Raw genomic sequence first — 13088 nt, 5'->3', positions numbered from 1 at the left:
AAATACACTAAGGAAACTAATCCGGACTTTTATCAAACAACTCATAGGCAACAAAATGAAAACGACCCAATCAATATTGGGGTTTCTGGATAATTAAAATGGATTGCATACTCAAATCCACATACCCAATCAAAATTGGGATACAAACAACATATCAATCGAACACAAACAATTCCAGGGACCCCAAAATAAACAGAAAAAGCAATCATAAGGAAACAGGCCAAAAGGAAGAGAATAAACTTTTGAACCCCTATTGTTTTGTATGAAATGTTACCATACGAACAACAACCTTAAAAGGGGAAAGAAGCAAATAAGCTCGAAAGAACAAGGCAGGGCAATATCAAATTTGAACAAAAAGGTTTTGAGAGAATAAATCCCCTGTTATTGTAGTACCTAAAACAACAGTACCCACAACAACCTAGAGAAGGGGAAAAAGATTCAATCAAAACCAAAGACAAGAGCAACAATGCGCTGAAATACCTGTGTCTAATAGAACCACAGCTTGTATTCCAATTCGAACTAAAGAGAAGATTGATAAAAACAATAAAATGAAAACAAGATAAGAAAGAACCTAAAAATTCATCATCACTTTGTCAATCAAAACATTCAAATCCGCTCCTCATAGCTCATGACCCATTAATCATCCAAAGGTTTGCCTAAGGATTACTCCTCCATGACGGAAGAGTGGAGATGCTTTGGGTTTTTTGTTTTTTCGAAATAGAAACACTATTTCAGAGAGGAGAGAGATGGCAACAAGAAGACTTAGTTTCTCCTCTGGTCCAGAGTGTGACCGACTTTGCGTGAACCATACTTAAAAGCTAAATCAACCGTTAAAGAGTAGATAAACCTTCAAAAAGGAGATAAAACCACCATAATAGTGTAAATAAGTGGAAGATACGATAACAACTAAATCAAAGTAACTAACTAAACTAGAAAGCAAGAAAAAGTGATCAAACCTGCTCAGATCTAACAAACGGACTAGATTTGAGCAGGGAATGCATTACTGGTGATCTGACCCTATTTATCTCACATGATGAAGTCTATAATGTTGGCAAATCATTAGTTCTTTCAATATATTCGAAAGCATATAGTCAAATTTTCAAAGTCTTGATTGACCTTATTTCAGAAGAGAATTACCATAGAATAAATAAGAACTTATCTAAAAAATAAGTATGTGTTAGTTCAACTATAATTAATAAACAATGAAAACTAAAGCGTGGTTCTTAGTTTTCCACCAACGGTCTAGAACTTCTTAGTCCTAAAGAAGGTTTTGGTGCTTTTTGTCCGAAACGAGCCAGACTTACTCCTCACCGTCGAATTAACTACCACACACAGTTGTGTTCAGGAATGAGTTTGTAAAACTACAAATCTCAACTATTTATAATGTTATGACCAAGGCTTGTTTGAATACAAGATCTACCAAAATCGAAAATCAAAACATATCCAACAAATGCCATTTCTGATTTTAGCAAAGATCCTGATACAACGGCGGATCCATCCCAGTGCAAGGGTGTGCACTTGCATCCCTGCCCAGCTGGCTCCAAAGCCTAATTAAGGCCCAATAACAGTTATTAGTCTATTAAGAGGCCTAATTTTACTCTTTTGCACCCCTTGAAACTTTTTTGTAACCCAAAACTGATTTATTGCACCCCCAACATGCAAATCTTGGCTCCGCCCCTGCTTGATACTATATGATTATACTACCATGTATAACTCATTTGTAATAAGCACAAAATTGTTTCCAAAACTTATAATCAATAATGTTTTCCAAACATTAATACTTGAGGTATCCTACTAGTATGAAAAATAATATTACCTAGTTGTATATCGATATACGTTGATAAATTAGTCAACTAGTTATCTGCAATCTTCTGGGAAAGGAAAGTACATCAATTTTTGATATTAAGATAGTAAATAAAATTAACCCAATTGAAAAGGAAAGGGTACCGAGTACACCATACAGAATTAAACCACTACAGACACTAACCTACTATCAGACTTCTAACTGGAATATGTAGTTGAGACTGAATTAACCTTTCAAAAATCCATCTGCAGTCGTGTTCCTTACGTCTCTTGAACCTTGAAATATTTTTCGTACTTGATTCCCTTACATGACATCATTAAGAGTTGCTTCAACCTCAGTGAATACTCTTGATATCAATCATCCTCTAACTTACAAGCCTATTTGATTTCCCATTTGGTTTTTCAATTTGGGTTTTCAAATATGTCTGCAATAGACAAAGTCTAACACATCACGAATACGAAACACTTACACTTAGTTAGCTAAGAAGCCTGGATTACTAACCACCTCTCCACAACAATCCAAACAAATCAAAGAAGAGTTTAGATATCTATCTTAAGGAATCACAAAGTCTGAAATGAAAAGAAACTTGTGTCTTCTATAATTTATCTAGTTTTTGATCTAAAATTGCAAAAGTCTTTTAACATCAACAAAATCAAGATCCTGATACAAGAACTAATTAACAGGTAAAATATAGTCTGGCCGGGATTCACGAATCCCTGAGTGAAGTTTTTTAAGTCATAACCTAATTATGTTTCTCAGCGGAAACTTAGGTTTTTACAGGACGACTCTAGCAACAATTAGGACACAGAAGTGCCGGGGATTAAGAAATAATGTTGCATGAGTCTCTTTGTTTATAGATTTTCAAGACTCTAGGTAGATTTGAAGTCAAAGTCAATAGTTACTAATCTTAATCTGAGAGATAATGTCTTCGTATTCAGTGAGTAACTAAAGATTGTCTCAACGTTTATATATCGTAAGCCTAAACTAACGAAATTGATTTTAGCAAGTAATTCAAGCGGTCAAATTTCGGAGCTAAATTGACAACCAAACTTGACATACCAATGCTTGGTGGGTTCAACGGAGCAGTGTTCTAGCATCTAACTTATGTTGATTCCATCATGCTTCAAGCCTGATTTTAATGATTTTCCAATCAACATTGAGAGATATTTTTTACCAAAGGAGCTCTAAACTAGCTTTGGAATTTAACCCTTACATCGAATCTTCCCAATTTTGAGTTTCACTTTGCAGTTTTTATATAGCAACAAAGTTCATAATAAAATTGCCAGAAAAATAAAATAAAAAATCTAGAATGAAACACTATCAGATTTCTCAAATATGCATACAAACTTGTCTAAAAAAGATTAAAAACCCTTATCTTATCTTATACTAATATAAAGAAAATAAGTATTTTGGGTGGTTTTGGTGTCATACTGTGGAAGTACCTAAATTATCCCTCAAATAATTATACTAGCATATAGAGCTTAGGAAGGTTATATCTGTAAAATAGGAAACTAAAGGATCCAGGGTCGGACCCCACTGAACGCAATTTTGCGATTTCACATTCCTTTTTTTTTTTCTCTTCTTCGACTTTAGTTTCCAACTTCTCCTCCTCTTCGTTCACTGTTTTTCTCCGTAGAAAGTATTGGAAACCTAACAACCCTATACTAGAAAAAATTGTGATTTGTGATCAAAGAATCTCCAACAATTTATCTCATTACCCTCTTTATTCTCTGCAACTTGAAAAAAACCTGTACTAATGTTCTCCTGTAACTTGAAAAAAACATAGGTTTTAAATTTTGGGTTTCTCGAGAACAAGATGAAGTGAGACGCATGAATATTGATTTAGAAATTGAATTAGGGTTTTAACAGAAGTGGTTGGTGAATTAACAATTCAGAGAAGATTAATGTTTGGTAAAGTCCAGTTGTTTAATTTTCAGTATTTGAAGTTGAAATTGAAACTATGCCAAATTTAAGTTCAAATTGGTTGCATGTAGATTTCTGTTCTGGTGTTTCAAACTATGAAAAACACTGAGTTAAGGGAAAACTGACTTTAGGTTGTATATTGAATTTAGGGAAAATTGGTTTGGTTATATATTGAATTTAGGGAACATTCAAATTCAAATTGGTTTTCGGTTCTTATGTTAACTTTTTGTTTCACGTTTGCAAATTATGGAAAATAATGTAAACTCAAATTAGGTCAGTTTTAAAATTTAATATGGTTGGGTTCTTATACTGAATTTTGATTTGGTTGTTAAAAATTATGATAATTTTAAATTGGTTCATATTCTTTGCAACTAAAATTTAGGGCACAAATTAATAGATCTTATTAGCAAAGTTACTTTTTCTGAATCCTCCCATTACCAATTTTTGGATATCCCATTGATAAACTGTAGTATATTATATGAGGTTTCTTTAGTTTATTTAGAATCTGAAATTCCATGGGTTGAAGGTGATGCAACCTCTAGGTTAACTTTATGAGCAATAAAAACGGTACAAACCCGGGTTCGTTTCCTGGCTGGTGCATTTTCTTTGTTTTTTGTGTGATATGGTTGTTTTCAAATTATGTTAATAAGTTTGAGATTTTGATCTTGTTTTCATCATGATTTAGGGGTTTCAGAGGTGTAGTAAATTGTGGGACCTATATGGGATCTTGAAATATTGGTGAAGGGTTAGGTTTTTTGGGGTGCTTTTCCCCTTTTTTCTTATGAACTTTGTAAATTTGTTATTTAATTAATACAATTTGGACTTACCAAAATAAATAAATTATGAGAAATAAAAACTCTTATTTATACTTCACTAATTACTCATTCGATGTTGTCCATCTTCTCTGGTATCGGGTAGGGTAACATTATAGTAAATATCAGAGAAAAGTAAAGTTTGTCGGAATCGTCAGTTCCCTCATCTTATAATGTTTGGTTGGTTTGTAACAAATTGAAGGAGGAATTAGCAATAACAAGATTCATAAGGTAAATATGAAAACTTAATTTTGATTCTCTTATTATTTGACAATAAAATAATTAATATAGACAGATCAATAATTAATATACCCAAAAATATTAAAAGAACCCGACATTAACTGTGTCGTGGACCATAGTAAGAGTGGAACCTACATATTATTTATGAATCAATTCTGGTATTTTGTATTAGGTTGTTCTCGGAGTTCCTTTTTTTTGCTTGTAGGAATCTTTGATCATGTACCATTTTATGATTTAGCTTTATCTTGATTCTTGATGCACTGCATATGTATGTAATTTTTGTTTACTATATTATTATTATTATTTTTGACTCAAAAAGGGCAAATATAATCATAAAATTAAACTCACCACCAAGTCAGTTGTGGGTTGAAAAAGAAAGAAAACAGAACCTAGATCAATTATAGAAGGGCTACAGAAAAACTAGAAGAAGAAAAAATGCAGAAAATAAATTATCTCACGCCTGCCTCCCAACTGTTTATAATTGTATGCAAGGAAATACCGGCAAAAATATCAGTTCCAACCCACCGATTATAAACCCGAGTCTTCACACTATCAATGATTGAGTCCAAAGACTTGTATTTTCCATTAAAAATTACGCGTTACGTTCAATCCAAACCACCCACCAAATAGTAAAAGAATAAATATCACAAATTCTCTTTCGTATGGAATGTGCATTGGAGGTCTTCTTATTTATCCATTCCCGTGTGGTACTTCTGGATGAATCATGAAATACCCAATTGAAGTTATAGAAATTCAAGAAATGATGTCATCCTAACCTTGTAGTCTCACAATGCAAGAAAATGTGTTGGTTTGTCTCAGCAGCTTTATTACATAATAAGCACCCATTCACCATAATAGAACTCTTGTAAGTGTCCAATATAGGAGCCGCATCGTAACAAAGACTCCATACAAAGAACATTGTCTTTTGTGAAATTCTAAGGTTTCATACAAAATTATAGGAAAACGTTAGTAGACCATCATCTTCCAGATTTTTGTAACATTCAGCCACGGAAAATCCTTTATTCCCTCCTTGCCGGATTCTTAAATCAGTCCCACTATTATTGTTAATATCCGGCACCAGATTCAAAATATGAGCAGCATCCTCGACTTCTTCATCTTTTAGTAACCTACAAAAGGAGAAATTCCAGCCACTAATCTCACTTAACACCAACATTTCTTATATAGTTGCATCTTGTTTTCTACTAATCTCGTGAAGTGCCGGAAATAATGACCTTGGAGACTGCCCATTTAACCAATTTTCCTTCCAGAACAAAACTCTATTCCCACTAATCACTTGTAAAATTAAATTCTGCTACATACTAGAAATGCTTTTTAATATGCCTGCCCAGAAGTTCTTACCAACCGGCTTGTTATTCTCATTTGGAAAGAATCTTATTAGCTTACCTCCAAATTCATGATTAATAACATTTCTTCTCGATGCCTTTTTTTCATTTCCATACATCCATATCCACTTTGCATGAAGTGCCTTGTTCATTTACCTTAATTTTCTGATGCCGACTCCTCCTCTTTATCTATGTAAACTTAGCTTTTTCCAACCTACTCAACTTTTCTTACTTTTGTTTGGAGAAAATCCCCTGTCGCATAATTTTCTCCATCTGTTTTCCCACAAAAGCATGAATTTGAACTAAAGACAAAAATTATACCTGCAATAAGTTTGATAGTACATGCTTGATCGCCACCCTTCGATAAATATCTTCTCTGTCAAATACTTAAATGTTTCTGAAATTTCTGCAAGATAACATCCCAAATAGCAATAACCTTCGGTTTATTACCTAAACGGGTATTTAAATATTTCATAGAAAAATAAGCCATTAAATAGTAGAAAGCATCTCTTTCTAACACCTGAGTTACACTTGTGTGTGATATGTAATTACTTTACAGGTTGTCTTTGCTTTGATGTATACTGTTTATTGGTCAACTTTCTTAATGACGTGTCTTGTATTCATTGGTCCTGTCTGATCTATTACAGGATGTCTTTTCTGTATATAACACAGCTTTGTCTGTGTGTTTTGGTTAAGCTTTCTGTTAATAAAAAAATACCTCTTCTTGATTTCTACTATGGTATCAGATACCAATTAGGGTTTTCAATCCATCTCGATCCTCACAATTTCTTCATTCTTTTTCTCTGAAACTTCATTCTTCATCATGTCAAGAACTCAAGATTCTTCTTCTGCTACTTCTATTTCACAAATTCCCCTTCATACCCTATCCAATACCATACCCCTTAAACTTCAGGAAGATAATTGGTTGACATGGAAGACTCTAATCATTCCAGTGTTACGAAAATTTCATGTTCTTGGCTATGTCACAGGCGAAACTCCCCGTCCTGATGAATTTGTGTCCATGGCTACCAGAACCACTCAAACTGTTAATCCTCTCTACACATTTTGGAAAGACACTGATACAACAACTCTCTTGCTTCTCAATAATTCGATATCTCCATCCATTATTTCTTATATTGCTGGATCTACTACTTCTAAAGATCTTTGGGATACTCTATAAGAAAGATTTGGTTCCTCATCTTCAACACATGTTGTTCAATTGCGAACAAAACTTCAAAATCTCGAATTAGGTACGTCTTCTGTTACTGCCTATATCTCAGAAATCAGCAAAATTCGAGATTCTCTGGTGGCTTGTGGATCCACAATTAGTGATAGTAAATTACTTGTTTATGTTCTTCGAGGTTTACCATCTGAGTACTCATCTTTCTGTACCTCTATTCGAATTACAGATCCACCAGTTTCTTTTAGAAACCTTCATAATCTTTTACTCAGTGAAGAGATCATTATCTCATAATCAAAACAATCTTTAATAACTGAAGTCAATTCTAAAGATTTTCTTGCTAGTACTTCTGCCTGTAATTCACACTCCAACAACAATAATAACTCTCGTGGTGGTAGAACCAACAATTTTAAATATAGAGGTAGAGTCTTTAATCAAGGCAAAGGTGGTGGTCGTTTTCAATTCTATAATGGGAATTCTAATTTCTCTGGATCTAATGAGAATTCAATTGGAAATTCAAGTTTTTCTGGGTACAACTCTTCTCCAAGAATGGGTTCTGAATGTACTACATGTCAAATTTGTGGAAAATATGGACATTCTGCTATTGAATGTCGTCATAGAGGAAATTTTTCTTATCAAGGGAATTTTGCTCCTCAAAACTTCTCAGCAATGATGGCTTCTACTTCAAATGGTGCTGGTGTTCTTGGTGAAAGTCCCTGGTATTTTGATACTGGTGCAACTAATCATTTAATATCTAATATGCACAATCTCAACAATTTTGTTCCTTATTCTGGTCCTGAGAAAATTAATACTGCTTCAGGAGAAGGTATGTTCATATCTCATTGTGGGAATTCAAACATTAATGTGCCAAATCGTAATTTTTCTCTACATAATATACTTCATGTTCCAAAAACTTCTAGCAATTTGATATCTGTTCACAAATTTGCTATTGATAATACATGTTCTGTGACATTTGATTCTAATGGATATTCTATTACGGATCTCAAGTTGGGGAAGACTATATTTCAATGTCCAACTGAGAATGGTTTATATCCAGTATACTGCAACAACTCTACACATCATCAGCCATCCACATCAGCATCTACTTCAGCCTTTTCAACCACCAACACCTCAACTGAAACTTAGCACGGAAGACTTGCCCATCCTTCATTTGAGTCTATGTCAAAAGTTTTTAAATCATTAGGATTACACAATGTAGCAAATAAATCCTTGTTCTGCAGTGAATGTCGATTAGCTAGAAGTCATAAACAACCCTTTTTTATATCTTTTTCTGTATCCATTTATCCTTTACAGCTTCTTCATATGGATGTTTGGGGCCCAGCTCCAGTCAATTATGTAATGGGATACAAATACTATGTAAACATAGTAGATGATTTTTCAAGATATTGTTGGGTGTACCCACTTAAATGCAAGAGTGATTTCAAAGTTATTTTCAAATATTTCAAGTCTTATGCTGAGAATCTACTATCTACACATATTTCAACTATAAGGACATATAGTGGGGTAGAGTTTGTCAATCATGAATTAGGAACTTTTCTTACTACTGCTGGAGTTGGCCATGAACTTACTTGCCCCCATACTCCAGAACAAAAGGGAGTGGCTGAATCCAAACAATAAGCATTTGTTAGATATTACTAGAGCTTTTTTGATACAATATGGATTATCTAATCATTACTGGGTAGATGCTCTACAAACTGCAAATTACATAATTAACAGGTTACCTGCAAAGCTACTCAATTCTTCTTCACCTTATCAGGTACTACTTCAAAAATCTCAAGATTATCATTTCTTAAAAAGCTTTGGTTGTTTGTGTTTTCCATGGTTAAAGCCTTATATAACAAATAAATTGCAACCAAGAAGTATTTCCTGTGTCTTTTTGGCTACAGTACAAACCATAAAGGCTATAGGTGCTTAGACTACAAAACAGAGAGAGTCTACATTTCTAGACATGTAGTATTTAATGAAAATTATTATCCTCTGTTAGCTAATTCACCTTGTAAGTCATGCTTACCTTCTTTACCTGATACTTTTGTCACTACTTCTGATGATGATATTCATTCTTCCATCACTGCTTCTACTTCTGCTGCTTCAACCACTACACATTCTGCCGATAATACTTCTACTAGATCGTCTACTATTTCTACAGATAATGTTTCTGCAGTAACTTCTACTCATTCTATGACAACAAGAGGTATGCATGGAATCTTTAAGCCTAAAACTTTCTTTGATACTAAACATGTTCTCCCTACAACATTGTTATCAAATATTACACCACCAGTTCCTACATGTTTTACTAAAGAAAATAAGCATCCAAAGTGGAAAAACTCAATGGTTGTAGAACATCAAGCTTTGCAATATGCAAACACTTGGACCAAGGTATCACCACATCCCTCTCAAAATGTAGTTGGATGTAAATGGGTATTTAGGTTAAAATACAAACCTGATGGATCCATTGACAAGTATAAAGCTAGACTAGTGGCTAAGGGTTATCATCAATAGGAAGGGATTGACTTTACTGAAACATTTAGTCCAGTTGTAAAACCTACAACCATTAGAACAATTATTTCTTTGGCGGTAAACTTTGATTGGAATATCAAACAGATTGATGTAAGCAATGCCTTTCTGCATGGAGACTTACAAGAAGAGGTTTATATGGTTCAACCACCTGGATTTGTGGATAAAGATCATCCAGATTATCTGTGTAAGTTGCACAAATCTTTGTATGAGCTTAAACAAGCCCCTAGGGCTTGGTATGAGAAATTACATGAAGTTTTGATTAAGTTAGACTTCAAACCATCATTAGCTGATTCTTCTCTGTTTGTTCAAAAAGTAGATCCAGAATTGCTATTGTTTTGGTCTATGTGGATGATATACTTATTACAGGGAATTTTTCTTCTTACTGTGATGAGGTTATTTCTTTTTTCAATAACTATTTTCCTGTAAAATATTTAGACTCTCTCAACTACTTCTTATGAATGGAAGTTAAAAGAAGCAAAGATGGTTTATTTCTTCATCAAACTAAATACAGCCTGGATTTACTTCAAAAATGTAATATAGTTGGTTCAAAACCATGTATTTCTCCTTGTCCACCTGGTGCAAAGCTAAGTGCTACAGATGGTGAGCTTCTTCAAAATCCAACAGAGAGTACAAGTCATTTGTTGGGGCTCTTCATTATCTAACATGGTCAAGACCGGAGATTACTTATGCTGTAAATCAGGTATGTCAATTTATGCACTCTCCAACAACATTACATCTCACTGCAGCTAAACGTATCTTAAGATACATAAAAGGTACTCTTGTCCATGGGATGCTTTTTACAAAGGTTCTTTCTGCTATATCTGGTTATTGTGATGCTGATTGGGGAGGAGATCCTGACACTAGAAGATCTACAAGTGGTTTTTGTTTATTTTTTTGGTAATAATCCAATTTCATGGTCTGCCAAGAAGCAACCTACTGTTTCGAGAAGCTTCACATAGGCTGAATACAAATGCTTAGCATCCACAGCTGCTAAAGTTCTTTGGGTATGTCAGCTTCTTAGAGATTTACATATATTTCATCCTGCATCTCCGCAGTTGCTATGTGACAATAAAAGCTCTATATCTCTTGCTTTTAATCCTGTTATGCACAGTCGAATGAAATGCATTGCCATTGATTATCACTTCATCAGAGAATTAGTTCAATCCAACTCATTGAAGATTTCATACATCTCTACAGTTCGACAGCTAGCAGACATCTTCACTAAAGGTGTTGCAGGACCACAATTTGATTTCTTAAAGGAAAAACTGAAAGTGATTTCTCCATTTCAGTTTGAGGGAGGCTAGTAGAAAGCATCTCTTTCTAACACCTGAGTTACACTTGTGTGTGATATGTCTTTACTTTACATGCTGTCTTTGCTTTTATGTGTATTGTTTCTATTGGTCAACTGTCTTAGTGACATGTCTTGTATTCATTGGTCCTGTCTGATCTATTACATGATGTGTTGTCTGTATATAACACAGCTTTGTCTGTGTGTTTTGGTTAAGCTTTCTGTTAGTAAAAAATACCTCTTCTAGATTTCTACTATTAAACACCCAAAAATAAGTGCACTGTTATAACATTCATAGCTCCCCCACATCAAGCTAGGCGCTTTTCTGGAAATTTATTTTTGAATATGCGACCAACTCAAAAGCAAGCAAAACATTTTTAAAATTTTGAACTTGTTCCACATCGTCGTCATCTGCAAAAATAATCACATCATCCGTGCATGGCAAATTTGTGACTAGGTGCATTAGCAGCAAAACTGAAACCAATGATGAGTTGCAACTCAACAGCTTTTTTAATTACAACAGAAAGAACTTCCATTACCATTACGAAGAGAAATGGAGAAATTGGGTCTCTTTGATTAATTCCTTTCCCATTCCTGAACAACTCTAACGCTGTCCCATTCATAGTCATTGCAAACCTTGTAGAAGACAAGCACCATTTAATCCAATTCCGCCAAATGTTCCCAAAATCAAACCTAGACATTGATTTTAGTTTATTATACTAACGAATGAATCGGCAGAAGTTTTCATATTTTTATAAGTCAGTTTTGACAATGTTTAAATCTCTGTACGCAAAATTTTCTCATACTTCTTAGACGGCCAACAGGAGAGGAACTTTTTGCGATGAGAAATAGGTTGAAATCCTTCGCCAACCATGTATGCATGGTGGGCTTGGATAACTTGTTAGGATCTTATGCCTGGGAGCCTTATCGGAAAACATGCAATTGACGCATGAAATTTGTTGGAGACCAATTCATACAACATGTGTATATGCCTGGGAACAATATCGGAAAAAAAATGCAATTGATGCATGAATTTTGTTAGAGACCAATTCATACAACCTTAGTGATCCACTCACCATTGCAACCTATTATAAATCCCTTGTAAGAACAGACGTTCGCACTTTTGATTTTCTTTCTATTGTAGTTTGCTTTTCTAATTTGCTTTTTTCTACTTGACCGATTAAATTTTTTTTGCCTTTTTATACCGTGTCTTTTTACATGTTTCTCCACTGCCCTCTATTTTAAAATTGATTTTGAGACGTTGGAGAAAACTAATCGAAGGGTGGTTCATACTATGTCTCCACGCTACTAATAATCAGGCAATGTAGCCTCAACTACTTTTGGGTAAGCATGGCATGCTAATTTTACATACTCTTCTCAATGCTGGACTTGTTTTGTATATATATACATGTACATGATTATTGCAATATGATTGACCTGTTGTCCATTTATTGTAGATGAAATGGAGGAAAACTTGGTGTATATACTTACAAAAAGCACGAGAAGATATACAAACGATGGTAGACCTGATCAGACTGTTAAAGAATCCGTAAATTGGTTGAAGGATTCAAACAGTTGGGGTAGTTATTAATTTTAAGGTCTGAGTATCACAAAGACGTTATATGGAATAGATTGGGTTTGATTTTCCAACTCATTTTGAGATCGAGTTTAAATGGAGCGACAATAAGCTATAATCACCAAAGAAACAGGTATTCTGAAAATGGTTGTGAACATCATGACACAAAGATTGTTTTTTATGAAGTTTAAATTCTTTGATTTATTTTTGACCAAACTTTTACTTGGCACCTTTTGTTTTACCACCACCTTCATGAACAACCAAACACCATCGTCACCTCCACCATCTCCAAACAACATTTCACCAAACAAACTTGCACCACCTCTACCGAACAGTCCAAACAACACTAGCAACACCTCTACGTGTAAAACTGCTACCACCAAC

Source organism: Papaver somniferum, chromosome 4, assembly GCF_003573695.1.
Source record: "Papaver somniferum cultivar HN1 chromosome 4, ASM357369v1, whole genome shotgun sequence".
Lineage (NCBI taxonomy): Eukaryota > Viridiplantae > Streptophyta > Magnoliopsida > Ranunculales > Papaveraceae > Papaver > Papaver somniferum.
This window is presented reverse-complemented; position numbering follows the sequence as displayed.